Source organism: Python bivittatus, unplaced genomic scaffold, assembly GCF_059951505.1.
Source record: "Python bivittatus isolate LINGU-HERP-01145 unplaced genomic scaffold, Pbiv_v1 ctg000850_np1212, whole genome shotgun sequence".
NCBI classification, from domain to species: Eukaryota; Metazoa; Chordata; class Lepidosauria; order Squamata; family Pythonidae; genus Python; species Python bivittatus.
In genome coordinates, this window is record NW_028277112.1 from 12,283,813 (window position 1) to 12,311,432 (window position 27,620).

General features: G+C 38.3%; 1 long non-coding RNA gene across 2 annotated transcripts in view; it reads right to left on the minus strand.

Annotated features, from left to right (window-relative positions):
* The window catches only part of LOC148213770 (uncharacterized), a 78,752-nt gene extending 51,998 nt beyond the window's left edge, over positions 1–26,754 (minus strand). Inside the window, exons 1-3 of one of the 2 annotated variants that reach the window (XR_015793801.1) lie at positions 26,605–26,754; positions 26,129–26,336; positions 21,191–21,295 (exon numbers count right to left, since the gene is read on the minus strand). This is a non-coding gene — a long non-coding RNA (uncharacterized LOC148213770). The remainder of the gene's footprint in view (positions 1–21,190; positions 21,296–26,128; positions 26,337–26,604) is intronic. The other variant, XR_015793800.1, reaches the window with a different exon arrangement.
* Between the last annotated feature and the right edge of the window lie 866 nt (positions 26,755–27,620).

A 27,620-nucleotide genomic window follows, 5' to 3' on the forward strand; every position in this document is an offset into this window, starting at 1 on the left:
ATGCAAATAGATTTGCTGCTGTCTATCTTGGGGATATTACTACAGTGCTTTCTATTGCTCTATCACACACACACACACATCATGTCTTTCTTTGAATGAAACTCCTTCCATCCCCCTACCCCACCCCTGTAAGATATCAACACCCAAGTGAAAGTCCTACTATTTTACAGGGGTGGGAGTTATTCTGGAGAAAATGGGAGATGTTGCACTAAGTGTAGTTTGTCAAAAACACTGGAAAGTAGTACAAGACAGTCTGATGATGCCAGAGGTTGCATTCAGTTAGGTCAAGCAGGCATGTGGCCCACAGGGCATCAATTTACAACTTCTGATGCAAAGTTATTGCTTTTTTCTCCTCTCAGAATGAAATCCATTTGGATTTGACATTCTGTAATATCAAAAGTAAAATGCTACTCATCATAAGACATGGGGCATTCATCATTGTGTGTCTAAAAACTAAACTAGTTTATGGAATTTTGCAAATGCATGATTTAAAAAATAGTACAAGCAACTGAAGATGTATTTGGAATATCTTCCATGTAGATGCAATCAGAATTAATGACCAAAAGTCACAGACAGAGATTCATGACAGTCCAATAGAAAATTATAAATTTGAACAAGATACTATATTGGAAATACATAGTTTTAAATCTAACAGCTCAAATGTTCTGAAGTCAACTTCTGCACTTTAACTTCCATTCTTTTCCATTCTTGTGGGTGCTACAAGTGTCAATTACCTTAATGCATCCACTTGCTATATATGATGCATTGATTGATTGATTGATTATGTGCCATCAAATCATTTTTGACTCCTAGGGACCACATAGATAGATTTTCTCCAAGGCAATCTGTCCCTAACCTGTTCTTTCAAGTCTCTCAAGGGTGTACTTATCACCACTGTAACTGAGTTCAGCCACCTTGCTGCCAGTTGTACTCTTCTTTCCTTTCCTTTCCTTTATGATGCATTGCTAGTACAATATTTAATAGTAAGTTATACATTTATATGTTGACCCATATAATGAACATTCACATACTCTCCCCTTCCACATTACCCAGTAAACTTTGGGAATTTTGTGACTTAAATCAAATGCATATATGCCTTAAAGCTAATTTGTTTTTATGATGCAGTTATTGATTGGTGTCAGGTGTCAGCTTTGGATCTGTCTGTAACTATATCTCTTAGATCAGTGTTTCTCAACCTTGGCAACTTTAAGATGTGTGGACTTCAACTCCCAGAATAGGCAGCATGAAGTCTACACATCTTACAATTGCCAAGGTTGAGAAACTCTGCCTTAGACTGAGTGTATAAGCATTTTCAGTGGGTGTACTTTGCTCTGAATGTCTGTGTAAAGAGAGATTCTTTTGGTGGTTTCCTGCTGGCCTAAAGGCAGATGGATCCAGTCAGTTCCAGGCTGTTCTGAGAGACGTTTTCTCAAGCCTGGCCAACTCTCCCATTAATGACCTGCTAGAAGCAGGGAATAACAAAGCATTCCATGTGCTTGATATGTTGCTCCTAAGGGAATCCTGTCTTAGTGAGGGCTCATGATGTACTATGATATAGGAAAGATTGTGAATGCTGAATCCTGATGGTAAGCAGCTTGAGCATAGGTCTAGGACTGAATCCGATAAGACATTGTAAAGATGCCAATTCAAGACTTATGTTGTAGCATTCAGGAAGGAAAGAAAATATTGGTTTCCTCTCTGGTTGCATCTGATTTGGGGCTGTACAGAGAAGCTGACATTCTTGCCTTGGGCACGGCAGAATCCTTTCCTCAGCCTTGTCAGTGGGTTGATTTTGGAGTCTCTCCAGTCTGTAGTGCTTCAGCTTCCCTATCTGAGAATCAGTTTGGATTGCGATGGGTTGTAAGTGCAATAAACAAACAAGCAATACATTCCCATGTCTTGGGGGGCAATTTGGTGAGAGTTTATGAATTCATGGACTCTGTGCCAGCTGTGGGCTTGTTTCAAGTAATCTCAGTGCCTCTGAATGATACGTAACCAAGATGGCAATTCCCAGACAATGCCTGGCATCATCAACAGTGCCACCTCTATTTTTCTAGCCTGCATAGGGGACTTCAGAAATGGAGCAACATTTTTGGCTTAGTGGTAAAAAAAACTTGGTTTCTTCAGTGGTATTTATGAATATTGCAGTGGATCTTTTCATGTTGCATGCTATATTTGAATTGACTTAATATGGTAAATAAATCTATCAGAAACATTAAGGTACATTGATTTAACATCTTGTTTCTGCTTACTTGGTTTGATCATAAATGCTTTACAACATATATGAATACAGGAGGGAGATGGCAAAGCTCAAAGCAAATGCATTTAAACATTTGAACAGCTATTAATGGAATTCTTCCCCCAGGTGTATTCCCAGCTCTCTGTATGACTCTGCTGAGCTTGGTTAGTTACACCCCTGGAAATAAAAATTAGAGAAAATGAAAGGCTAAACAGGCAGAGGACTAAGGCAAAAATAATGCACACATACAATAAGCTCAGTCTATTACGCTCTTCGTACTGTATATAAAAAGACAACAGTGATCTTGCATTATAGCAGAGCTCACTGGGAAATACTTGCTTTTCAGATGTTGAGAAAATTGTTGAGATGTCAAAGTCTTTGTAAGGGGCAAGGAAAAAGAAGCACTAGGAAATGCAAAACGCTAATAATAAACCAGAAATTCACAGACGCTAAAAAAATAGGCGAAATTTTATTGCTGGCATGTATTTCAGGGTAGTGGCCCTTTCCACAATCCAATCCTCCAACTTTCAAGATATCTCTTAGCAGTATTTGTGCTTACAGATTATGAAGCTGCTTGTACCACGCTTCAGCACCGACATATTGTTTGCTTTACTGTGATTTGTAATGTGCGGTTTAAATGAGTTCATCTCTACTGCATATAGATTGCTTCACTTTTTAAAAGATATAACTTATCCTAATTTCTACAAAGAATTACATGCAGACATATTTAACACATCCAAGTGTATTCAAGATGATTGCCTCCATAACGTTTAAGGTATTTTAAATATCCTATTCACTTTGCTATAGATATTAAAATGTATACTCAGTCACACAGAGAATGCTAGTCAAAAATGGGAAATAAAAAGAGATTTTTCTTTTCTTTTCCAGATCTTGAATAGTACTTGATTAGAATCTGGAACTGTGCAAATCTTTCAGAAGTGCTTCAGAACACACAGGAACACATATCAAACACCTCTCCTGAAATAAGCAAAACAGATATCGTTTTTCAAGGCTTTTGCTTATCTTCCGTACTATACAGAATGACAATGTTTTTTTCTTTTTTCTTTTCTCTTATGTGTAAACAAATGATATTCTTAGGCAGAATGTAGTTATGGGATAAGTAACAGTCACAACCTCATGTACCTTCACCCTGTTGCATCTACTAATTCAGAAAGTTGCATGAGCTGGATCGGGTTCATACAACACACTATGCCAAAAGCCACACACCACATTTTGTTCAGCATGATTTGGGAGCCTATTTATTGTGGTTTGTAAACCATCAATTATGGCTTGCTGTTTTGTATGAATGCTTTTGAAAATAATATAGAGAAGTTGTAGACTTGTTCACCAAGCTTATTCATATATGAAACAAATTGTGGTGGAATGGAATTATGAAGGCCAAGCTCAGGGAGACAGACAGTTTCTTAGCTCGCCAGAACCGCGTGAGAGGAACAAGAGGATGAGACTGGCACCTCCCTGATGAATTCACACTGTTGTGGCTGGAGGACTTTGGGAACTGGGGTTTTAGTCTGGGAAGATTGATGTCAGGCCTAGCCCAAGGAACTACAAGAGACAATGCCAATTCAGTCCAGCTAGCTATGTTTATTAGCTACAACCTCTAGCAAGAATCTTCCCAGACTAAAACCCCAGTTCCCAAAGTCCTCCAGCCACAACAGTGTGAATTCCTCAGGGAGGTGCCAGTCTCATCCTCTTGTTCCTCCCACGTGGTTCTGGCGAGCTAAGAAACTGTTTGTCTCCCTGAGCTTGGCCTTCATAATTCCATTCCATCACACAAATGCAGAAGTTCCTGCTAGTGTTAAGGATAGTATTAGTTTGTTTTGACAGTATGCCATAAGTAACCAAAGCCCAGTTTTACCCTAAGGATGCTCACATGTTTCTATGAAAGTAAGGATCTAAAGAATACCTTGTAAACCAACATATTCATCCAACTGTCTAGGAAGTATATGCTGTGTTTTGACACACACTCAGAAAACAGGATTCAGAAAGGGGGTAATGTGTATAGAGACTATATGTGTGTGATCTGGAAAGAGAGAGAGAGAGTGAGAGAGAGAGAAAGACCAAAAGTTAGTTGCAGAAATATAGTTGAACAGAGCAAGAACAATTAAAAGAATCAGAACAGACTTTTTGATGGGAATAAAAACTGTTTTGAAACTTTTTGAGAATTAAGCAAGGAACATACAGCAGAGTAAATGGAATTAAAAATAAAAATACAGAAATTATTTGGAATGAAATGGAAATAAGATAATCCTGGAAGATACTTTAAAGATCTGGATGGAAATGATAGTGATAATTGGAACAGCGGAACTGAAATGAATGCTATAAATATTAGTGGCAAGAAATATGAATAAAAAGGAAGTAATAAACACCATGAGCATTTGGGAAAATGGTAAAGCTGTAAGTGCAGTAGGCATAATTGGTTATTTGGATATGATTTCATTACAGAGTGGCTGGGTGACTTATTTGACATGTGAGAAGGTTGCATTTATGCCTGACAATTGGAAGAATACTCTTATTGTTCCTCTATTCAAAGAAAAAGGCAGCAAGACTGAATGCAAAAACTGTAGGAAGAGTAGTTTGTAAAGAATCTCTGGGAGTTGTTTGGCGGGATTCTGATTGAAAGAAGTGACCAGAAGTGACAATGAACAACATCGGGGAAGGGCAGTGCAATTTTTCACTGGGTACAGAGCAGAACAGAATTTTGTTCTTTATTCATTGCAAAATCTATGAATGTGAGAAAAAATTCATGATGATATAGAGAAGTGCATGAGAAAATGGTTAGGCCTGAATTATGGACTTTGCATGAATATGGACTTGATGATTAGAAGCTGAATGCAATAAGAGACACATATGATAGAAGTAAAGCACATATGAGAGTAAACAGTCCAGTTGTGGTTGGTAGCCTCCTATGACCCCTCAAGGAGCAGGTTCACAACTTAGGGTCCTTCTGGAATGACAGCTCCTGCTGGAACAAGAGGGAGAACTGAAGCGCCCAGCTGGGGGTATGAAGACCTGGCTACCATAATTCATGCCTTCGTCATCACCCAGCTGGACTACTGTAATGCACGGTACTAAACTGCAGTTAGTTCAAAATGCAGTGGCTGCACACTTTCTGACATCTGAAGTTGGGACCCTGCACTGTTTGCCAGTTATCCTGTGGATACAATTTAAGATGCTACTTTTAACCTATAAAGCCCTTTATTTCTTGGCATCCAGATACCTGTTGATCCCCTTATGCAATTAGCAGTGACCCAACTGATTAGATCAAATGATGAGAAACTATTATTAATTCCACATTTCCCATTGGTTTGTGGGGCTGAAGTGAGAAGGTGCTGCTTTTCTGTGGTAATGCTGATGCTGTGGAACAGCCTTTCAATAAAGATCAGACGAGCCCCCTCCCTGTTGTTTCACAAGCTATTAAAGTCTGAGTTATTTCTAAGAGTCTTATAATGCCATCTTGAACTTCTATATTTATTGTTTTTATTTTTGTGTTTGCTTGGTGTTTTTATTCTTACTGTGAAGTTTGTACTGTGGAAATAATAATAATAATATAAATTATATTACTATTATATTATTATTATAAACAATATGGTAAGATGTAATTTATAGAAACCTATACCAGATCAGTTGTCGCCTGGGTCAACAAGGACTGTGCTAGAAGTTCTAGTTCCTGGACATCTGGTGACAAGTGGGCTATAGGACTGAGGACTGCTTGCTGAGCAACCAGGGCCAGCAGCTGCAGGACTGCTGGAAGAAAAGTTGTTTACCCATTGCAAATATACGAAGACAGAAAACAAAGAAGAGGATATCTGAAAAGAATGAACCAGTTTTGGAAAGAACAAAATCCAGAATCAGAAATAACAGAACAGAGGCTAACAGATCAATGTCGATTTATAATACAAAATAAAGTATTCACAGAAGTAGAATTAGAAGAGCTGCAAAGGTCTACCCAGGGCAAAGAAATCAAAGCCTTGCCAGAAGTAGCTCAGACTGTGGAGGCAAATCAGGGGGAGTTGGCAGCAGAGGAAGGCACTCTGCCTCAAAAAGAACAAAGCCCTCTAACTAAAAAACAAGAATTGAAACAAATAACTGAGCATCTAGAACAGCAGAAAAGAGCAGAATAAGGTTGCCCCCATTGAAGCTTGTTACAAAGAAACAGCTAGCACAAGTATTAAAAGATGCCAGTACTGTAATATCAAATATAAGCACCAGCTCACTGCAAGAAACAAACCAACTAACGCAGAGCACGGCTGCAGTTTTAACTGACTACTTTGGATGCAAAATCAACAAACAAGAAAAAAAGCCAAACAGTGCACCACTAAAATGGACAATCAGGTTGGAAAATAAGATCAGCATGCTCAGATCAGATGCAAGCAAGCTAGAACAGATAAAAGAAACAAACAACAACAACAAAAGCTGAAGAAATGAAGACCAAAGAACACCTGATCAAGAAATATCACCTAGAAACAAGGAAGATCAAGGAAGCACTGGAAATAATAAAGCAAAAATAACAATCATAGCCAAAAAGATCAGCAAATACAACGTTCAAATTGTACACTATAGGCAGAATCTCCAATTTCAGTTGAATCAGAAATGTTTCTACCAATCCATCAATGGAGAGACTGCAATGAACCAGTCAGCACCTGACAAAGAAGAAGCAGTGCAGTTCTGGGCACAGCTATGGGACAATCCAAAGAAATACAACAAGAAAACAGCTTGGATAAAGGAAGTGGATAAGAATAAAAAAGAAGCTGAATGAAAGAGCTTGTAATTACAGCAGAAATGATGGAGAAAAGGGCAAGGAAGATCAAGAACAGGTCAGCACCAGGTGAAGATGAACTGCATGGTTTTTGGCTGAAACATCTATCTAATTATATAATTAGATAATAATTATATAACTATATAATTATAATATAGCACACACTCATTGCCAAGCAGTTTGACAACATACTGCAAGGAGGTGCAATTGAAGATTGGTTAACATCTGGCAAAACCTACCTGATAATGAAAGATTCAACAAAAGGGGCAGCACCAGGCAACTACAGGCCAATTACCTGCTTGCCAACAACTTTCAAATTGGTAACTGGTGTGGTAGCTGATGCAGTCCAACAGCATTTAGTTGAAAACAATCTCTTTCTATCTGAGCAGAAAGGAAACTGCCCAAACAGCAGAGGAAGAAAAGATCAGCTCCTAATTGACAAGATGATTTTGGAAAACTGTAAGAGAAGGAAGACTAACTTGAATGTAGCTTGCATTGATTACAATAAGCATTCAACTCCCTGCCACATAATTGGATAATCAAGTGCCTAGAAATAACAGGAGTCAGTAGAAACATCAGAAGCTTTGTGCAAAGCTCAATGGCACAATGGAAGACACAGTTGCTGGTCAACGGAGATAGACTGGGAGACTTTAATATCAAGAAAGGAATCTTTCAAGGAGACTCACTATCACCACTACTGTTTGTTATTGCATTGATTCCTCTGTCAACAATACTGAACAAGTCAGGATATGGCTATCAAACATCAAAAACATCTTCCAGGCTATCCTACTTCCTTTACATGGATGATCTGAAGCTGTATGAAAAAACATCATCTGAAATAGAATCACTGCTCAACACTGTCTGAATATACAGCCAAGTTATTGCAATAGAATTTGGATTGGACAAATGTACAACCCTTACCAACAGGGGAAAACTGAAGGAATTAAGATGCCTTATGGAAATAACATCAACAGTCTGGATGAAGAAGATCACTATAAATCCCTGGGCATCCTTCAGGCTGACAACATCAAGCACATTGACATCAAGAAGAAGGTTAGTAGTGAATACATCAGAAGAGTGAAGATCTTAAAGTCCAAACTTAGTGGAGGAAATACCATCAAGGCAATTAACACCTGGGCAATTCCTGTCATTAGATACACAGCTGGAATAGTGGACTGGACTCAAGGAGGACTAGAAGCCCTGGATAGGAAGACAATAAAAATAATGACAATGACTCATGCCCTTCATCCATGCAGTGATGATGACAAACTATATACCAAGGAGCATAGGTGGATGTGGAATGTTGAAGAAGAAAAAGGGGCATTGGAAGAATATCTGAAAGACAGTAAAGAAGATGTCCTGAAGCCAGTACATCATGAAGGCTTACTGAATACCAGAGAAATCAAGCTGGCCTATAAGAAAGACCAAATGAAGAACAGAAAAGAGACATGGCAAGGCAAAGGATTATGTGGCCAGTACATTAAAAAAAAAAAACAAAACCAAAAAAAACCCTAGCAGATAAAGCAGATAACAACAAGACATGGCAATGGCTAAGAGGAGGAAAACTGAAGAAAGAGATAGAGGGGCTAATTCTGGCTGCACAAGACCAAGCCTTAAGAACAAATGCATATAAAGCCAGAATTGAGAAGACTGACAGACAGCAAATGCTGCCTCTGCAAAGAAGCTGAAGAAACAGTGGACCACCTAGTTAGCTGCTGCAAGAAAGTAGCACAGGCTGATTACAAACTATGGCATGACAAAGTAGCAAAAATGGTGCACTGGAATATCTGCAAGAAACATCACTTGCCTGAAAGCAAGAACTGGTGGGACCACAAAACCGACAAAGTAATAGAAAATGAAGAAGCTAAAGTGCTCTGGGACTTTAGAATTCATACAGACAAGCATCTGCCTCACAATGCCCCAAACTTATCAATTGTTGATAAGAAAGAGATAAAAGCCTGGATAGTGGACACTGCAATACCTGACGACAGCAGAATAGAAGAGAAAGAACTGGAGAAAATAACAAAATATAAACATCTGCAAATAGAAATAGAATGACTGTGGCAAAAGAAAGCAAAGGTAGTACCAATAGTTTTGGGTGCAATCCCAAAACAACTGGAGCACCACTTAAAGACCATTGGCATTGACAAAATCATCAGTCAATTGCAAAAGGCAGCTTTACTTGGAACAGCTTACATCCTGTGACGATACCTTTAATATTATTAAACAACAACATCTGCCTATCCCAGGTCCTTGGGAAGGACTCGATACGTGGACAAAAATGCCAAATCCAGTCTAAACACCTGGCTGACTGTGCAACCAACCATAATAGTTAATTGGAAGAACAAGCCAATGCATGGATGAAGGATATAGAAGGAAAACCCCACATGGAGTTGGTTAAGATCAGGAGTGTTAAAGAAAGAAACTGAAGGCTTTATTTTAGTGGCTCAAATACAAGCTTTGCCAACTAATTGCATGAAAGTGAAAATTCATCATATAACAAACAACAGTAAATGTTGCCTTTGCAGTGAAAAGGATGAAACAATTGACTACATGATCAGTGGTTGCAGCAAAATTTCACAAACTGACTATAAGCAGTGTAATGACTTGAATTCCCAAAATTATTAACTGGAAATTTTGCCAGAGATTTGGATTTGGATTTAGCCAGAACCACTGGGACCATCAAGTTGAGAAGGTTTTGGAAAATGAGCAGGTTAAGATCTTATGGGACTTTGAAATCCAAACAGACAGGCACCTTGTTCATAACATGCCTGATACAGCAGTCATTGAAAAGAAGAAAGTCTGGTTCATTGATGTTGCTGTACCAGGTGATTGAAGAAAAGCAATCAGAAAAAATTACAAAATACCAGGACTTGCAGATCAAAGCTGAATGCTTATGGAAAAGAAATCCACTATTACACAAATTGTGATTGGAGCCTTTGGAGCAATATCTCCATAAAGGACTCCCTCAATGCTTGGAACCCCCTAATTTTACAAAAAATACTCCGCTTGGAACTGCCTATATCCTCAGACACTACCTTAATAATTCTTAGGCCCTTGGTTAGGACTTGAATTATTAAGTTTTCACCAGTCTTTGATTGTGAATCGAATTGTAGATTACTACTACTACTACTACTACTACTACTACTACTAATAATAATAATGCTGCCCACCAGAGAAAACTCTGGGTGGCTTACAATAATTAAAAGACAATTAAAAACACATGAAACAAGACAAAGCAGCCTGCACAAAAACAACTATACCATACAACAAAAACAGTAAGGATTCAACAAAAACATAATAGGGGCTTCTCAGGACTGGGAACACAGCCAGGTCTTGAGGGCCTTCTGAGACCCCATGGATACTATACATATCTCTGGGGAGATGCTGTTCCAGAGCAGGACAGCAAATATTTATTTATTTCTAGATAGGTCACCAACGTTCTTTTAATTGCAGTGAGGTAGAAATAAATAGAACACTTAGCAAATGTTTAGCAAGGAGTAGGAGAAGCATATGAGATATCCACTTGACTCTTTAATACATTTATGGATAAATATGCAAATGTTTAGCAAGGAGTAGGAGAAGCATATGAGATATCCACTTGACTCTTTAATACATTTATGGATAAATATGTAAGGAATGCTGTTATGAAATGATGTTATGTAAAACAAGAAGAGATAGAGTCAAGAATGAATGGGTGCTGAATGAACGTGGACTGAATATAAAAGTGTTTGACCAGAATGAAAGAAGTATTAGAAGAATCAAACTGCAAATTATATGAAGGAAGAGTGAATGGGTTGAGAGGAAGGGCAAAATTGAGAAAGTTGTGGATAGGTGGAACTTACAGCAGTTTCTAAGATGAAAATAGGAAAATAAATACTATCTTTATAATTTCTATAATTTTATTTAAACAGTTAAGATCTATGTGCAATATTTTGCAAAGTAGAATAAATAAAGGAGACTGGCCCAGACTTTCTATTTATATATTTGTGTGGAAGAACGGGCTGTAGAGAAAGAATTGCAGGCACCTGTGCTGCCTCCCTCCCCTCCTATTGGAGCCTTCTCCCCTGTGTCAGCATGGCGGAGGTGCCAGTAAAGCTGTAATCTTGGAGCAGGTGGGAGAGGAGAACAGAGGACACGGGAAGAGAACAGAGGAGACACGGGTAGTTTCAAAGCAGCAATAGGAGCAGCAGCAGCAGCAGCAGCAGCAGCAGCAGCCGCCGCCGCCGCCGCCGCCGCCAAAGGAAAGCAGGAGTTGGAGGTCCAAACCAGAGGAAAGGACTTATAGCAGACAAGCAAGACAAAGCACAATGAAAAAAAGGTGCAAGAGGTCTACAAGCTGGCCATTAAAAGAAAAAGAAGAAGAAATCCCAGAGGGAGAGAGAGAGAGAGAGAATGAGAGAGAGACTTGGATCTGTAAGAGCACAACTCTTTTGCATGCTAGTAACAGTATTAGTAAAAGAGCAACAGAAATAGTATACTAGTCACAGTAGTGGTTGAATATAGCTTAGTAGAAGTAATAGTGTAGTGTATAGCAATAGTAGTAGAATATAGTATAGAGACAATTGTTTAGTAAATAGAGTGTAGGTTAAGAAGATAGTTATAAAAAGAACTCACACACACGTTTGTATATATCACTTTTATATCTTGGATAGTGTTGTAAATATAAAACCTCCCTAACCCTTATAGGCAAACGTAAAAACCCAAGTGATTAGGGTCCAGTGCTTTTTGGTACTTCTGAGTCTGTGTAAATCAAAATTGGGTACTGTTTGAAAAAAAAAAAAAAGATAATTTGTATGTTATTGTTATTATGTCTGCCTTGTTTCTAGAAGATCAGGGAGATCTTCTATGGCTGTCCCCCATCCCTCCCAAACCCAGTCCCCGTTATGAGTATCACATTGATCTTGGCTGTCCTTTACCTCACCTTTGGAAGCCACAGGAAGTATAGTATATACTCAGGTGGATCCAGGAAAATTTATTTATTTTATAATTTATTGCTAATTTCAATATTTATGGCTGCCCACTTATATATGACACTTTCAGTTATTAACTTTCCTGAAAAATATGATCCTGTGATGGGCAAGCTGTTGAGTATGAAAGACAGAACAATAACATACCTGAGTTCTGTCATGCAAAATGAACTGATTAATATTCTTTTAAACTCTGTCAAGGATGGAATCATAACATGAATAAAGAAAGGTCCATTTTTCTTTATAAACATGACTACAACCCAAGATATAAAAAAGGTCAGCTTAGCTAGGTGATTGACAATGTAACTACAGGTAGCAGTTTGGGTGAGTATTGGCCGAGTATAAAAAGTCCTTCTGTGGCCTTTTGGAAGTAGATCAGTCAAGAGTTGTTGAACACATAGCATTTTAAGCACCACTGTAAGTAATGGACTGGACATGGCAAAATTGTAAGGCCAAGAGCTATAATGGACCTGGAACTATGATTGGGCTGTATATTGATGTCCAAGCTAGAATTATAGCAGATAACCAAGACTTACATATGTCCATTGTGCTGCAGACAGTCTCAGTTTCATCCTAAACAATGCTGTGTGTTAGCTGTTCCAGAAGTGAGAAGCTTCTTTGGAGTTGTTGAATATCTTCACAATTATTTGGCCCATAATGAATGATGTCATTCATCTTCCCTATGTGTGATATCTCAGTCCAAAATTACACTGAAGGCATTGTGTGCCACAAGATGGTCGGCACACGTTGAGGCCCCAACTGCACCCAATCAGGAACGATGTTACTGAGTCCTGTCACTGACAAAGACAGAATGAGCTGTCTTTGACGCTGTGCAATACACACAATACACACAATTAGCAGATTGCACAGCCCAAACAGAAGAGGAGGGAAAGAAGACCAAGTGTTTTCTTTGTTCCATGGCTTGCTAGCTCACTAGCCTGTCTACATGCAAAGGAAACAATTACTACTTCTGTTACAATTTAAAATATTTAGTGTGCCTTGTTTAAACTGATGTGATCTTTAACATAATTGCACTCTGTGTATGCTATTGGTATCAGTTTGCATGATATGAGAGGTCCATCTTGCTTTCTTTACCAGGGCCCCTTACTACCTTAGTTGGTCTCTGGCTCAGTAGGAATGTGCATGAGCCAGGAAGATGACCTTGAAGAAGGAATCCAGAGACCTTTGGGGAAACACAGATGCAGAAGAAACATGTGTTAAATCCAGAGAGGCAAGAGAATGTTATGAAGAGACACAAACTAGTCCCCACCCTGCCAACTTCTCAAAGAGGGAAAGAAGGGAAGACACAGAAAGACTTGCAAGATTCTGTTGTTAGAGCCTATCTCAATCAAGTATGGTTCTACAGTAGTTGTCCTGATCTGGTCTACCTTGAAGGACTGATAGAAAATGAATGTGGATTTATTTGTTGCTGGTCTGAAAGAATAACTATAATGCTGTGTACATATATGCTGACTGAAGGATATTTTTAAAGTTAATAAATTATATTTTTGAAAAGTTGGGATAAAACAGTTCACCCCAAAAGGGTACATATCAATGTTTTGAAACTGACTCATGCTGTTGTTATCAACTTCCAACAGACTGAGACATCCCAAACCAACCATAGCTACAATGCATGACATAACAAGATCTCAGGAGCCCCGTAGCAGAAGATCTCACACATGTTTCTTAACCACCTTGACCCATCTCTAATTTCAGTTTAAAGTGTAACACTTGGTAGCAGTCTGGATGCATATTTCTGCTTAAATCATTATTTGATGCTGCAGCTGTTGAGCAGCCAAAATGCCTGACCCAGGTGTAGTGTGTAAACACAGTAGATCAGTTGTCAAACAAATTCTGGAACCCAATATTTACTTTTTTATTTAATTGGTATGCAAATGGAGAGACAAGGTAGCATTTGCGCTTGATACAGTTGTCACTTCAAATTCTGGTAACATTCATTATCGTGCTTACAGATGTTTTTTCACACCTAACATCTGCCAATACCACCTAGACCCCAGGAAGTCGTCAAATGTGTGCAAACTTCCTTTCTGTCTCGTTCTTTCTCTCTGTTATCTGCTCCATGCACGCTAATTTTGTGCATCTGAGGCCTCTGCTTGCCAGAATTATGCCTGCTTCCTAACACTTCTGCCTCCAGAGCTTTGGATTTCAAATTGAACAGACACAGAGCCAATTTATCACAGGATGACATGTGTCATGTTCATGGTATAACCAGAGGGACCTGCTGTATCCACTATATTTATCCTTTTGTTGTCAGCCTGGACGAAGACAATATAGGTAATAGGCAAGTGTTATATTTATAAATCATGGAACATATACTTAACTGATGAAACTATAAACTGTTTCCTTCAAAACACAGGGGTGGATAACTTTGTTAAAGCTTAGTGTTTTGTTTGCTTGTTTTAAATCAAATATAATTGTTAGCCAGGCATTCAACTTAATACAAATGCCTTAGCAAGCAAATCCTCCAAGAAAAATTAAATACAAAATGCCTTTCTTGTGTATTTCTTTGCATGTAAGAAATCACTGTCTTGATTAATGACAGATAATTTGCTCTTGTAAAGATGCATGTACTTTTATTACATGAAAGAACCTATAAAATGTTTGCTCCCTTTAATGTCCTCAACTCAACCTGCAAATGAATTAGCAGTTAGGTATATCATTTGAGAAGATCTAAAATGCTTTTATTTTCATCTCCTTCCAACAAATCTTAATACACTAAGATGGCTGGATTCAGATTTAGGTATGTGCAGTCTTGTTGGTGAAAGCAAATGTTCCTGTCTTTTATTTCTAGCACTGGTCTAACCAGACACATTTCCAGAGAGTACCTCTGTCCAATGTAATGGATTTCTTGCCACACTAGAGCCTATCACATCCAGCAGAGTCCTCTAACCTTCTGTGAAATATTTGGAAGGGGAAAAAATATCAAGAGCTGTAGTATGATGCAACAAGGATGTTTGCTGCATATTCCTAACTATGGACCCAATTCTGGCCTTTAGAAAGGCTGTGGAGACCTGGCGATTTCCCTGGGCTTTTGAACTCTGGATGATGGTACTGTCGCTGTTGGATTGCATTGTATTATTTATTTATATAACTATTTCTATTATATAATTTTTATTCAAGTTTTAAGAATAATAATAACTACAACAAATTGAATTAGAACAGAAAAAGTGAAAAAGAAAGAAAGAACAGAAAAAACTAAAAGTGCAATAAGAAAAGAAAGTGGAGAAAGTAGAAAAACAGAGAGCAAGATATAAAGAAAGATATAAAGACAAACAGAAGTGACTTCCGATTCACAAAATTCAAAATATCAGGTAATCTACCTAGTCCTACAACAATTTATTCCTTACTTGGGGGACTAAGCTGAGATTTGGAAACTCTAACAAAGATAGTATCATAGGCTTTGCCTGCTTCAAAAATGATTCAAAAGATTGGTTTGCAAACACAGCATGCAAACACAGCACCTCTTAACTATTTATTAAAGCATTTTGTCAAAAAGATGTGGCTTCTGTAAGACGTGTTAACTTTAATGAGTCAGCACCTTAAAGCAGCCACATCAATTGTCAGGCTTGGTTAGAAAGGTTAAAAATGATAGGCTGCTTTCATGAACAGCAGAAAAACATTGTGCTCATGTGAGGTACTTTCAGACCTGCAAGATTCTGTTAATATAGCCTTACAATAAAGTAGAATTAGCTCATCTGCCCAACTTTCCTGTCTGGTCTACCTTGCAAGGCTGACATCAATCTTGCAATTCTGAAAGTACATCTCTCCCCTTTACAGCCCAAGAAACTAGGGAGGGTTCATTCTGAGCTGCTTGCCCTGCTGTGGGCTCTGCTGCAGGCTAAGTTGCCTTACGACTGACCGTTCCTTTGGTTGCGTCTCTTAGCTCTGTCTCCCAAGGTCATTCCCACATACCATTACAGTAACTCTCATTAAAAAACAATGTGTTTCAGTTAACATTAGATTATGACAAAAGTTTGTCTATTATTGTTCAGTTTGGGTGGCTCGTTTGCCTTTCGACAAGCAATCAGTACATATTGTTTATAAGTAATGAATATAGGAACTAACTACCGGAAGGGACAGCTTGTAGTAGCTGTTTATCTGTTCTCATTCAACCATGTGGTCATGGAGGTAACAGTATGGGCCAAAATGTTTCTGCTTGTTGCATTGAATGGAAATTCAGAAACTGCCGTCTTGAACATTAACTTTATATTCAATTTGATAAGTGAAAAAGAAAGCCTTGTGGGAGAGAATATAGTTGGAAGAAGAATTCTCAAACTATGGTGGGTTTTTTGCTTGTTTGTTTGAGCAAAGTGAATAATGTTTCCTTCTTGACAAAATTTTTAAAATTATTTGAATGCATATATGCTACATCTTTACACAAATGCATAACTATTTCACTGCAATGTCAGTTATTTTAAATAGATCTGTATTCCCCAAATGAATAAAAAGATTACTATTTTCATTGGCAATTATTAATCACAATAATGGAAGATCAGCTTTTAAATAATGGAATTACTCTAGATAGGCACAAAATGCAAGTGACCTGCGTAGGGTATTTCCTACCTGAAGATATAATCATGAAATTCTGACAATAATTTCCACAGCAGTTAACCATTGCTTCAGGTACAGGGAATTGAGACTTTAGAAAAAGAATAAGAAGTAGGAGTAGATTATGTCTGTTTTCATTCACATGCCCTCAGGTGATGACATATTTGTTCCAGAAGTTATTCATGTTGCAGTATGCACTGATAAGCACTTTGCTGAAACACAAAGCAAAAGGATCCATTGGTCTCTGCAAGTTGGGCAGTATAGCATCCATAGAGTTAAAAAGAACTGTAAACACATTACATAAAATAAATTATTTCTTAATCGCTGCTTTACTTTTCATGTTCTCTCAACAATAACGGAACAAGGAGTCAAGAAATACACTGCAAATTAGCACCTGGTAGAGCAGCCATGAGGGCCTTGGAAAAGATATTCAGATGCCATGATGTGTCTATACTTATGAAGATCAGAATCATGCAAGCCATGGTATTCCCTGTGACACTCTATAGAAGCAAAAGTTGGATTTGGAAGAAATAAATAAGAAAAGTATTGATGCTTTGAACTTTGGTGTTGGACAAGACTCTTGAGAACACTGTGGACAGCCAAGAAAACAAACCAATGGATCATCAAACAAATCAGGCTCAAATTATCCTACTTTGAACACATCATGTGAAGACCTAGCTCTCCAGGGAAGGCTATAACACTGGGAAAGGTAGAGGGAAAGAGCAGAAGAGGATGACCAGCAGTTAGGTGGATGGACTCAGTTACAATGGAGATGAGTGCACAGTTGGAAGACCTGAAAGACAAGGTTAGGGACAGATTGTGATGGAGCAAATTTATCTATGTGGTCACTAAGAATCGACAATGACTTGATGGCACATCAATCAATCAATTTCATGTACTCATTAAAGAAGCTATACAAATGGAAGCCCGGGAAGAAGAATATTTGGACATTTTTCCAGATAAAGCTATACTAATCTATCTTCCATTAAACATGTAAAAATAAAAGGCTTTTAAAATGTTATTAGTAGTAGCCAAGTTGCTTTTTATGGATGCAATTTACCCAGGAATATAATCAAACAAATTTCTGATATAGTTCCTTTTCTCTTGCACCTACTCAACCATGATCCTCAGTATGTTCAGGGAGCTTTTCCCAACCTTGGGCCCTCTGGAGATACTGGATTAGAGATTCAGAAGTCAGAACATTGAGGAAAGCTGGCCTAGGCATCGTGGAAGGAAAAATGGTAGCCAGGCTGCTAACACATTTGCAGTTGCCATTCATTGTATCTGCAGCAGCCGTTGCAAACACTGCAACAAAACATTTTGGAAAAAATGAGCTACTTCCATTGCTAATATTTAGCTTCAACTTGACAAACTGTGAAAAAAATCTCTTTTTCTCTGAGATACAGTTTGTAAGGCAGTAACTCATCTCTGCCCCCAGTGGAGAATTTTGAAGGCCATTTGTACACAGGGTTTACCTCTGTGATATTTCTAGTATGAGGAATCTTCTTTATAGAGTAGACAAGTTGCAGTTGCTACTTTATACATAACCCGCATTGGCTTCCAGTTTGTTTCTAGGCACATTTCAAAATGCTGGGTATTATCTACTAATACCTATAAATCACTTGGGAGAAGCTTATTTCAAGGACTATCTTCTTCCACATGAATCTGCCTGTGCTCTGAATTCAGCATTTGCTTCACCCTCATCTTCAAAAATATGGCTCATAACAACATAAATGGGCCTTTTTCTATTCCTTTCCTTGGTTTCCTCTCTCCATACAATTTCTATTGTTTCCCTTTTCCTATTGCTCACCGTTGTATCAGAACATTTTTGTTTTGTTTCTAAATTTCTGTCCTGCTGGGTTGTTTTTGGTTTTAATCCATGGCAGTTGATGCCCAGTGTGGTTGGTAATAGCGAGAACAGGTCAGCTAACCGTTGGTAGAGCTAACTAACAAAACACAGTTCTCTGAATCCATGATTTTTCACTACGAAAGAAACCAATTTTTGTTTGGAGTATATTACCAAAAAAAAAAAGCATAGCACATTCACAGTATAATCTTTCTTGCACACAAATACCACCTACCCATCTTTCATAAGCTTCCAGTTTTATATATGCACACATATGAAGCCACCACAATCTGCTGTACGTACATATGTAAATAAAACCTTCAGAAATATTTGTTGCTGCTGAGACACAACAGTTTGAACTGTCCGTTTTATGAATGTGGGGCTCAGACACAACTTGACTAAGAAAATGAGCACAAATCCCATAATCCACACTTGTCTTACACACAGACACACACACACACCCTCTTTCATATGCACTAACTCCCTGACTCCCCCCAATTACCATTAGATGGGAGCACTTCCCTTAAAAAAAACCCTGTGAGTTTTTTTTCCTCCTGTACACCAGATCCCCCCCTCCCCCAAAGTAGGGCTATGGGGAAAATGACAACCTTTCTGGCTTCACACATGAAGTTAGCAGCAGCCCATTGATCTCCTGACACTTCACCCTTGACCAGAATCAGAACTGTGGATAGGTGTAGAAACTTTATTTTAGGGCCAGTAAAGAGGCTTGGGCTTGTGAGGATATGGCAAATGGAACTATCAGAGGAGGCATGATGTCTATTCATCATTGCCTGCTTCCTGAGAATGTATTGTGACTCTTCCAATGAATCATCTATGCCAGCCTGAAATAGCCCAATCTGGCAAGTGACTCCTAGGTGAACTCTCAAGGACATCAAGAGAAGGACCAGGTATTCATGGTCTCAGAAAAACTTGATTTTAAACCTGTACTTTACTGTGTAATGGGCTTCATTCTTTCCTGCAGTAAAGATACAATCTGATTAAGTTGCTCCAATAGAAGAGAATGTATGTAGCTCAGGGCTGAACTGTGAAGTTTTTGGTGCTCTCTGAGCTTGGTTGTTTGCTTGCAGATGTTTCATTATCCAAGGATGATGTTACCTAGTTCGTAGTAATGAAACATCTGCAAGCAAACAACCAAGCTCAGAGAGCATCAACAACACGATTAAGTTGTGTCTGGCAATCTTCTGTTAGAGGAAACCAACTGCTGAATAAAGAATTAAGAGCATGAAGAGCTGAGATTTACTGCAATGTCTTGATGTAAGCTGGACAATTTAATATGTCCACTCCTACTCCCATTTCTCCGGGAGAAGATCCTTTGACTTGAGAACCAGGATTAACAGTAGCACTTGCAACCTCCTAACCATTGATCAAGCCATGAAAGCCTTGTTCCAGTATTGGTGCCAAGTGACAACCCAACTGAACCAATTCGCTCAGAAGATGAACCAATTAGGTGGGTGAGAATCTACCATATTGGTGTTCCAAGAACTTGCAGCTATTGCAGGAACAACTGCAACAGCCACAGCCCTCTAATGCCAAGTACCACTTCTTTTCCTGACCACCTCAATTTGGTGGGAATCCAACCAAATGTTCTGCCTTCCTTACTCACCATGAACTATATATCTCCTTGAGCCCAAATTACTTTCCTATCAACAGAACATACAGACTCTCTGTGTGCCACGTTGCTCTTGAGTTATTCCCTTACTACATCAGATCCTGAAATCCAAATCTGTAACACCTTCTGAATCAGAACAGCCCAGAGTTGGACAACTATATTGCTTTTGTGGGTTGCCTGAGAACTAAGCTTCAGAATCCTATCGAGCAACTGACCGCCAGCAGTGAAATCTGCTACCTGTGAAAGGGGGAAGTTTGGTGTGGGAGTATGTTACTTAATTTTAGCTGTTAAGTTAGAATGTGGGCTGGAATGAAAGAGTCTGACCAGTTCCAAGAGGGAGTAGCAGGACAAATTCATTTGTCAAGGCATCCTGAGGATATGACAGCATTACCCCAGATCTAAAGGAAGACTCGGAATTGCAGTTGTGTATGGCAGGAAGGGAAGGCATCACTATTCACTTTCCCCCCTCTTCTCCCTTCTATTGCAGTTCTGAAATTTTAACCCATGAAGCTTGGGACTGGCAGAGGTCCACTATCTGCTTGAGAAAATTTATTTTGATACATGCAAGTTCTTGTGAACCTGGCTACTTCACATATGACTGCTGGGCTAAGATGCCACTTTCAAAGCATCAGTTAAGTGGCATACTTGGAGATATGGCTGGCATTTTACAACTAGATGCCCTAAATACTACAAATCTGACTTGTCCCAGTCTTGAAGAGCTTCAGGTTGGGACAACCCAGATTCTAAGTGCCACCCAGACATATGGGTTGCATATTCATTCTTCGTGCCCAGAAACCCAGGCTGGCTCTGAAATACAACTTCAAGCAACAGACTCTGGCACTACAGCTTCACTGAATCTTCTAGTGCACACAAATATTATCTGCCTACTCAGCATGTCCAAACCCCTGTTAGAAATGAAACTCTTGATGGGCAGTGCATATGAAATCTGCAGCTGACCATTGGCAATCATCAGAAGTCCATGAAATTTTATTTAACTTTCTCCTTACATTTTCCAGTAGCTATAGACTCAATCCACATATTTATTGGGACCAGGATTATATCACCTTTAATACCTGGGATGCAAGACACACATTCTGCAGGGCCTCAAGCTTCCATTACTCACCATCCTTCTGCAAGTGCACCCTCCTTATTTGCTTACCAGATATGCAGACTGTGCTGATGTGTTTTGAAAAAGGGAAGTACAGACCAGCTCCCCATTGATTCAGTGACTGCACAATCAATCTTATTCCTGAAGCCCAGTTTCCTACAAAACATCATTATCCAATGTCAAATAAAAAGTTGCCTGCTTGAAGGAACTTATCACCTATTGTTTTTTCAAAGATTTATGAATCATACTAATTTTGCGGACAACTTTTTATTGTGTACCAAGATTAAGAATCTCATCATTTCCTCTGCAATTTTCAGCAGCCTCATGCTAGGCCAGACGTCAACTCCTATGTTTTCTCTTGCCCAACTTGTCACTCTGCCAAGTCTCTGACCATCAATCTGTTTGGACTGTTGCATAACATCCCCTCCCCTCCCCACAGAGATCTTGGGATCCAGTTTACTGAGCTTTACTATACATTTCCATATGTCTGGGGCCCAGATGATACTTGAATAGTTATTTACTGATTTTTAAAGATTCCTTATTTCTTTTCTAGACAGCTTGTCTGTTCATTTTCTGGAATCACAGTTTGTCCAATCGCATCATCTTTGTCAAAGGCCCAAGTTCCACAGAAGTTTTTGGAACACTCCAACTTTTGGATGCAAAGCTCTACCTGTCCTCTGCCCATAATTCACAATCAGATGAATAAATAAAGAGGACAAATGTTACCTTAAAGCAGGAGGTTTTAAACTTTTTCAGGCCATGGAATTTGTTCATTAAAAACAAAAATCCCAGAACTCTTGATCAAGATGGTCTTGATCAAGATTAGTCCTGGTCTGGGGAGGGGTGGAAAATACCTCTTTGTAAGGACTAAGGGGGAAAAATACTCAGATGCATTTGGCCATCCACTCCTGCCTCTACTCTACTCTTCAAGGGTATTTATAGCAATTTTTCTAAGTAATTAAGTGGGGGAAGAACTGTTTCCACAAGGGACTAAGGTGGGGGGGGGGCAGGGGAAACTCTTTGCAAGAGACTAAGGCTTAGTCCCTTTTGGAGGGTTTTTTCTCCCATCACCCTGTAACACCCATTCAAGTCCTTACCAAACTCTAGGGTTCCATGCAACTCAGTCTGAAACCCCCCAACTTAAAATAATAATTTCATTTATATCTAAGCTATCAGCAAGACAGCTGGCCTAATCCTTTATCTATGTCTAAGTTCATTGACAATGATTCAGTTCATGGCTTCACTCAAATATTATTATTTCAGACTACTTATAGCTATTACCCACACCTACTGATGAATGCTTTTAGGTCTTTCCCCATCTCAGAGGCCTTTTTTTCTCCAGGAACTTCAAGCTATTCAGTGACTTCTTGAGGATCAGCTGGATCACCCAAGACCTCCTACCAGCACATTGTCATTGTCAAAAAGCCACCCTCCATTGCAGTAGGAGATCACATCCGGCTTTTTACCTAATTTTCCCCTTCCATGTTACTATCTAAGAATCTGGGTTCTATGTCCTTTGTACTTTTCTTCAACCAGTTTGATTAACTGGTGCAAATTAAGCCTCTCTACTTTACAAAAATGTGTTTCTGCTTCCTCAGGCCAAATTTTTATTTTTTCCTATTGAAACATTTGGTTGTGCTAATTGGAGCCAAATGTCGATCTTGTTCAAAGTGATAATGTGCTCCTGCTAAATATTGCCAAAACTGATTTTTGCCCATGTGAAATTGCTTCTACTCAAAGCTGCCAAATTCTCTGTAAATGATTTCATCTGAGGTGATCACATCATTTAGTTGATTCCACAGCTACTTGTGATAGTTATTGATAACCAGCTCCTACATGGAAACTGCCCTCTACTGGGAAGTTTTAATATGCTGACTCCTGATTTACTGTTTTTTTCTCCATGCTCTCATATTCATTTAAGTTGGACTTTATTGTACTACATGTATTATGTTTTAAAAGTCTGCCTTGGTGTCCATTTGTAGGGCCAAAATGCAGCATATAAATGACTGCATAAATAAAGTAAATCTTAGCCTTGAGAAGTTTGTGGTATTTCCTAAGAAGTGAACTAGTTGAAATGCCAACATATCTTCTTCAGGGTGAGACATCATAACATGATTCATATCTGAGTTGGATATAACTTTGTGATTTCAGTTCATGATTCATTCTGAATTGTTGAAATCAGTCATTTTGGGACATCATGACATGTGAACCAATGAGCTTTCTGCTCCTTTTAGGCCATTTATATATTTGATATTTTCAATGAATGTGTCCATTCACATTATTATTGTTGTCAGTCACAGTCAGCCAGATGCTTAGACTGGATTTGGCTTTTTTTCCCACCTATCGAGTTCTTCCCAAGGACCTGGGATGGAACTTGATAGGTAGATAAAAATGCCAAATCCAATATAAACAATCTAAAATTTTCAATGAATGTCTGCATTCACATTATTATTATTATTATTATTATTATTATTATTATTATTATTATTATTATTCACAACAATATGAAATCACAGCTGCCAGTTCTTTAGCTGGTGTTGGCCTTCATTTGCATCAGGTTCTTCCCAAGAACCTAGGATGTTGTAATGTATATAATCTATAATGCGTAGTATATGTGTGGATCTGAGCAGTGTGGCCTTTTGTAACTGACAGATGGAAATTTTGTCAATGAGCAGATTTTCTAAGTGCCATCCAAGGTTTTTTGGAATGGCATCCAGTGTGCCAATAACCACTGGAACCACAATTGCTGGTTTATGCCATAATTTTTCAACCTTGATTTTCAGATCTTGAGATCTTGTGATCTTTTCCAATTCTTTGTCTTCTATTCTACTATCCCCTGGTATTGCCACTTCAATTATCCACACTTTCTTCTTTTCAGCCACAGTTAAATCTGATATGTTATGTGCCAAGACTTTATCAGTTTGTATTTGGAAATCCCACAATATTTTAACCTGCTCATTTTTTTATGACTTTTTCAATTATATGTTCCCACCAATTTTTCATTAGTGGCAAATGATAATTTTTACAGATGTTCCAGTGAATCATTCTGGCGACTGTGTTATGTTGTTGTTTGTAGTCAGTTTGTGCAATCTACTTGCATGAGTTGTGTATATGATCTGCTGTTTCTTCTGCTTCTTTGCACAATTTGCACTTTGTATCATCTGATGATTTTTCAGTTCTGGCCTTGATTACATTAGTTCGAATAGCTTGCTCTTGAGCACTAGAATTAAGCCTTCAGTTTCTTTTTTTAATGTTCCAGTTGTAAGCCATTGCCAGGTTTTATCTTTATCCACTTTCCGCTCGATCTTTTGTAGAAACTGACCATGCAATGCTTTTCCTTGCCAGCATTCTGTTTGTATTTTTATTACATTGTTTCAATATTCATGTTTTGTTTCCTGTACATTCAGTAAGTTCCAATTTTTAACTTGCATCAATGCTTGTTCTTGGCTGTCTTTTACGTAATCAGCCAATGCGTGCTTTTCTTTGACAGTTTGTTTGACTTGAAGTAAACCTCTGCCTCCATTTCTGCAGGGCAGGTATAATCTATCAATATCACTACGGAGATGTAATGCATAGTAACAGTCATGAGTTTTCTTGTTTTTTGGTCCAAATTGTCCAGTTCAGCTTGTGTCCAGTTAATAATTCCAGGAGTGAATCATATAACAAGTATGGCCCAGGTATTGATGGTTTTGATGGTGTTTCCACCATTCAATTTTGTCTTTAGCAGTTTTCTCACTCTTTGGATGCTCTCTTTACTAATCATATTTTTAACTTGTCTATGCTTGATGTTATCCAACTGTAAAATGCCCAGATACTTCTAGGCTTCATCCTGGTGGCTCCTGATGGTTTGGTCATTTGGCATTTCAATTCCATTACTGTTCATGATTTTACCCCAGTTTATTGCTTCTGTAGCACATTTCTCTAGGTCAAATTCCACTGCTATATCTGTGCTAAAAATTCTTACGGTACTTGTCAGTGACTGGATTTTGATTTCTGATTTTCCATAAAGTTTCAGATCATCCATACGAAGTGAAAATGATATTTTATTAGCATTTTTTGCTGTTTGATAGCCAAGATTTATTTTCTTCAAGATCACTGAAAGTGGGATCATAGCAATGACAAATAATAAGGGTGATAATGAGTCACCCTGGAAGATGCCTCTCCTAATGCTGACAAGCCCATATTTTTCAATTCCAACCACCAATTCTGCCTTCTACCGCTTCATTATTTTTTCTATAAACATTCTAATGTTTTTACTGACACCAGTTGTTCCCAAACATTTGATGATCCAACTATGTGGTAATGAATCAAATGCCTTTTTATAATCAATCCAGACCATATGTAAATTGGTTTTTCGGCTTTTGCAATTCTCCAAAACCATTTTATCAATCAGGAGTAGATCATTTGTACTTCTGCTTTTCCTCTTATTTCCTTTCTGTTCTACTGGAAGGATGTTATTTTCTTCCAAATAATTTTGGATGTTGTCCGCTATTATGCCTGTGAATAATTTAAACATTGTAGGCAAGCTTGTTATCAGCCTGTAGTTTCCTGGTGTTGTCCCTTTTGCTGGGTCTTTCTGAATCAGATACATTTTGCCAGTTATAAACTAGTCACTGATGTCTCCTTTATGCAATAGCTGTTTAGCTTATTGCTAAATTACACACACACACACATAAAAAACTCAAGGCAGCAAACATTCTTAATACTCCTGACTCCCATTTTCCCCACAACAACAAACCTGTGAGGTGGGTTGAACTGATAGAGAGTGACTGGCTCAAAGTCATCCAGCTGGCTTCCATGCTGAAGGGAGGCCTAAGACACACAGTTTCCTGGTTTCTAGGCCAGCACTATATGTAGAAAAAATGCTTCACAATCTGATTCCTAATATTTCAATAAAACGAACTAACTGGATAATTTATATTCATCGACTCTACTAATAGTTATGGGGATTGGAAATGTGTTTTGATTATTTACGGAAGTGGGACTTACCGTTCTATCTCACGATACAACTTCAGAGAAGTGTTTATGGCCTCCAGTTGTGTCAGACCATCTCTAATAATCTCCAACCAGCTCAGGCTGACACCAATTGGAACTTTGCTATCCCTTTAAGTAAACAGCAATGGAGACCACCAGTGAAACTTGATACTGGCATGGGGGCAAAAGGTGAAAGCTTCTTTCTCCCATGATGTCGTCCTCTCTTTTTCAAAAGAGAAAAGAAAAGAAAAGCTCTCTTTTTCAAAAAAGAAAAGAAAAGCACATCAGAGCAAGTAACATGAATAATACCGTATGTAAGAGTTCTGTGCTGGGGACAGAATGTGATTCTCTTTTTAAGGACAATAAAAATCGTCTGTAGCATTGGCTAAGGCAGAATATGTGAACTACAAGCATCGACTGTGTTCTCGGAACCTCCCTGAACATCACACAAATGCCAGCAAAAGAAATCTAGTTATATTTGAACAAAATACCTTTTAGTCCAGCACCTGGTTACCACTCAAGTAATTGCAGGTGGAAGCATCCTGTGATGACAAGTGCCTTTCTTCTCCTTTAATAAGCAAGGCAAGCCTTATGAAGTTCTGAGTTGCTTTAAACTCTGCAACCAGCGAACTGCTCATTTGCTTTCCCCAGACCAGATGGGCTGGGAAAATAAGCAGGGAAAGTTTACCTCCTGCCAGCCAGCACATCCCTGCTTCCTTTTGGAAACAATAAAACTTCATTGCATATTTTCCACCAAAATACTCTAGAGAAAAGACAAAAGAAATGGATAATGAAATGAAACCCAGTGATTAAAACTGTTCCTGCCTTCTCATGTACTGTCAGCACATTCTGATATTTTTGTGACTGTTTATTTGTAGCCCCATCCAAATGATCTCATCCCTAAACTCTTATTTTTCCAATAAAAATGTGGAAGGGAAGTTGATTTATTTACATACTTAGGCCAGCTTTTTTTATGGCAAAATGACAAATACTTCTGTCCATATATTAAAATTATACTAAGAGTTTAATTTGCTGTGCTGACTGATATCTGCATTCTTATTTAAGATTTTTAGCTACTTTTTACTTTCCTAAATTGACAGAGATATTTAAACTAATCAATAGGATAATGCTAGCAAAATCCACTGAGACCTACAGGTAAAGAAATCTTCAAGTGAAAATGCCAACTAATTAAACCCTAAATATTTTTCTTAATTTTAATTACATGTATAACATCTTAAGAAGCTTATCAACCTCTTTTGTATTAACTATTTAATTACACATGTTTCAGCATTTTCTTTGCTTTGGAGAGCCATATTTATCTCTATCTCTATTCTGCAAAGTGGCCCATTTATTAATCATGTTAGTATTATTGTGGTTGCTGTTATTATTTAAATGTGTATTCTGTTGACTCCTAGTGGAGTCACAGAGGTTTATAACACAACATAATTTTCCCTTTATTTAATTAAAAAAAACAGAAAGAGACCAATAGTGGGAAAAAAAGAAAAGA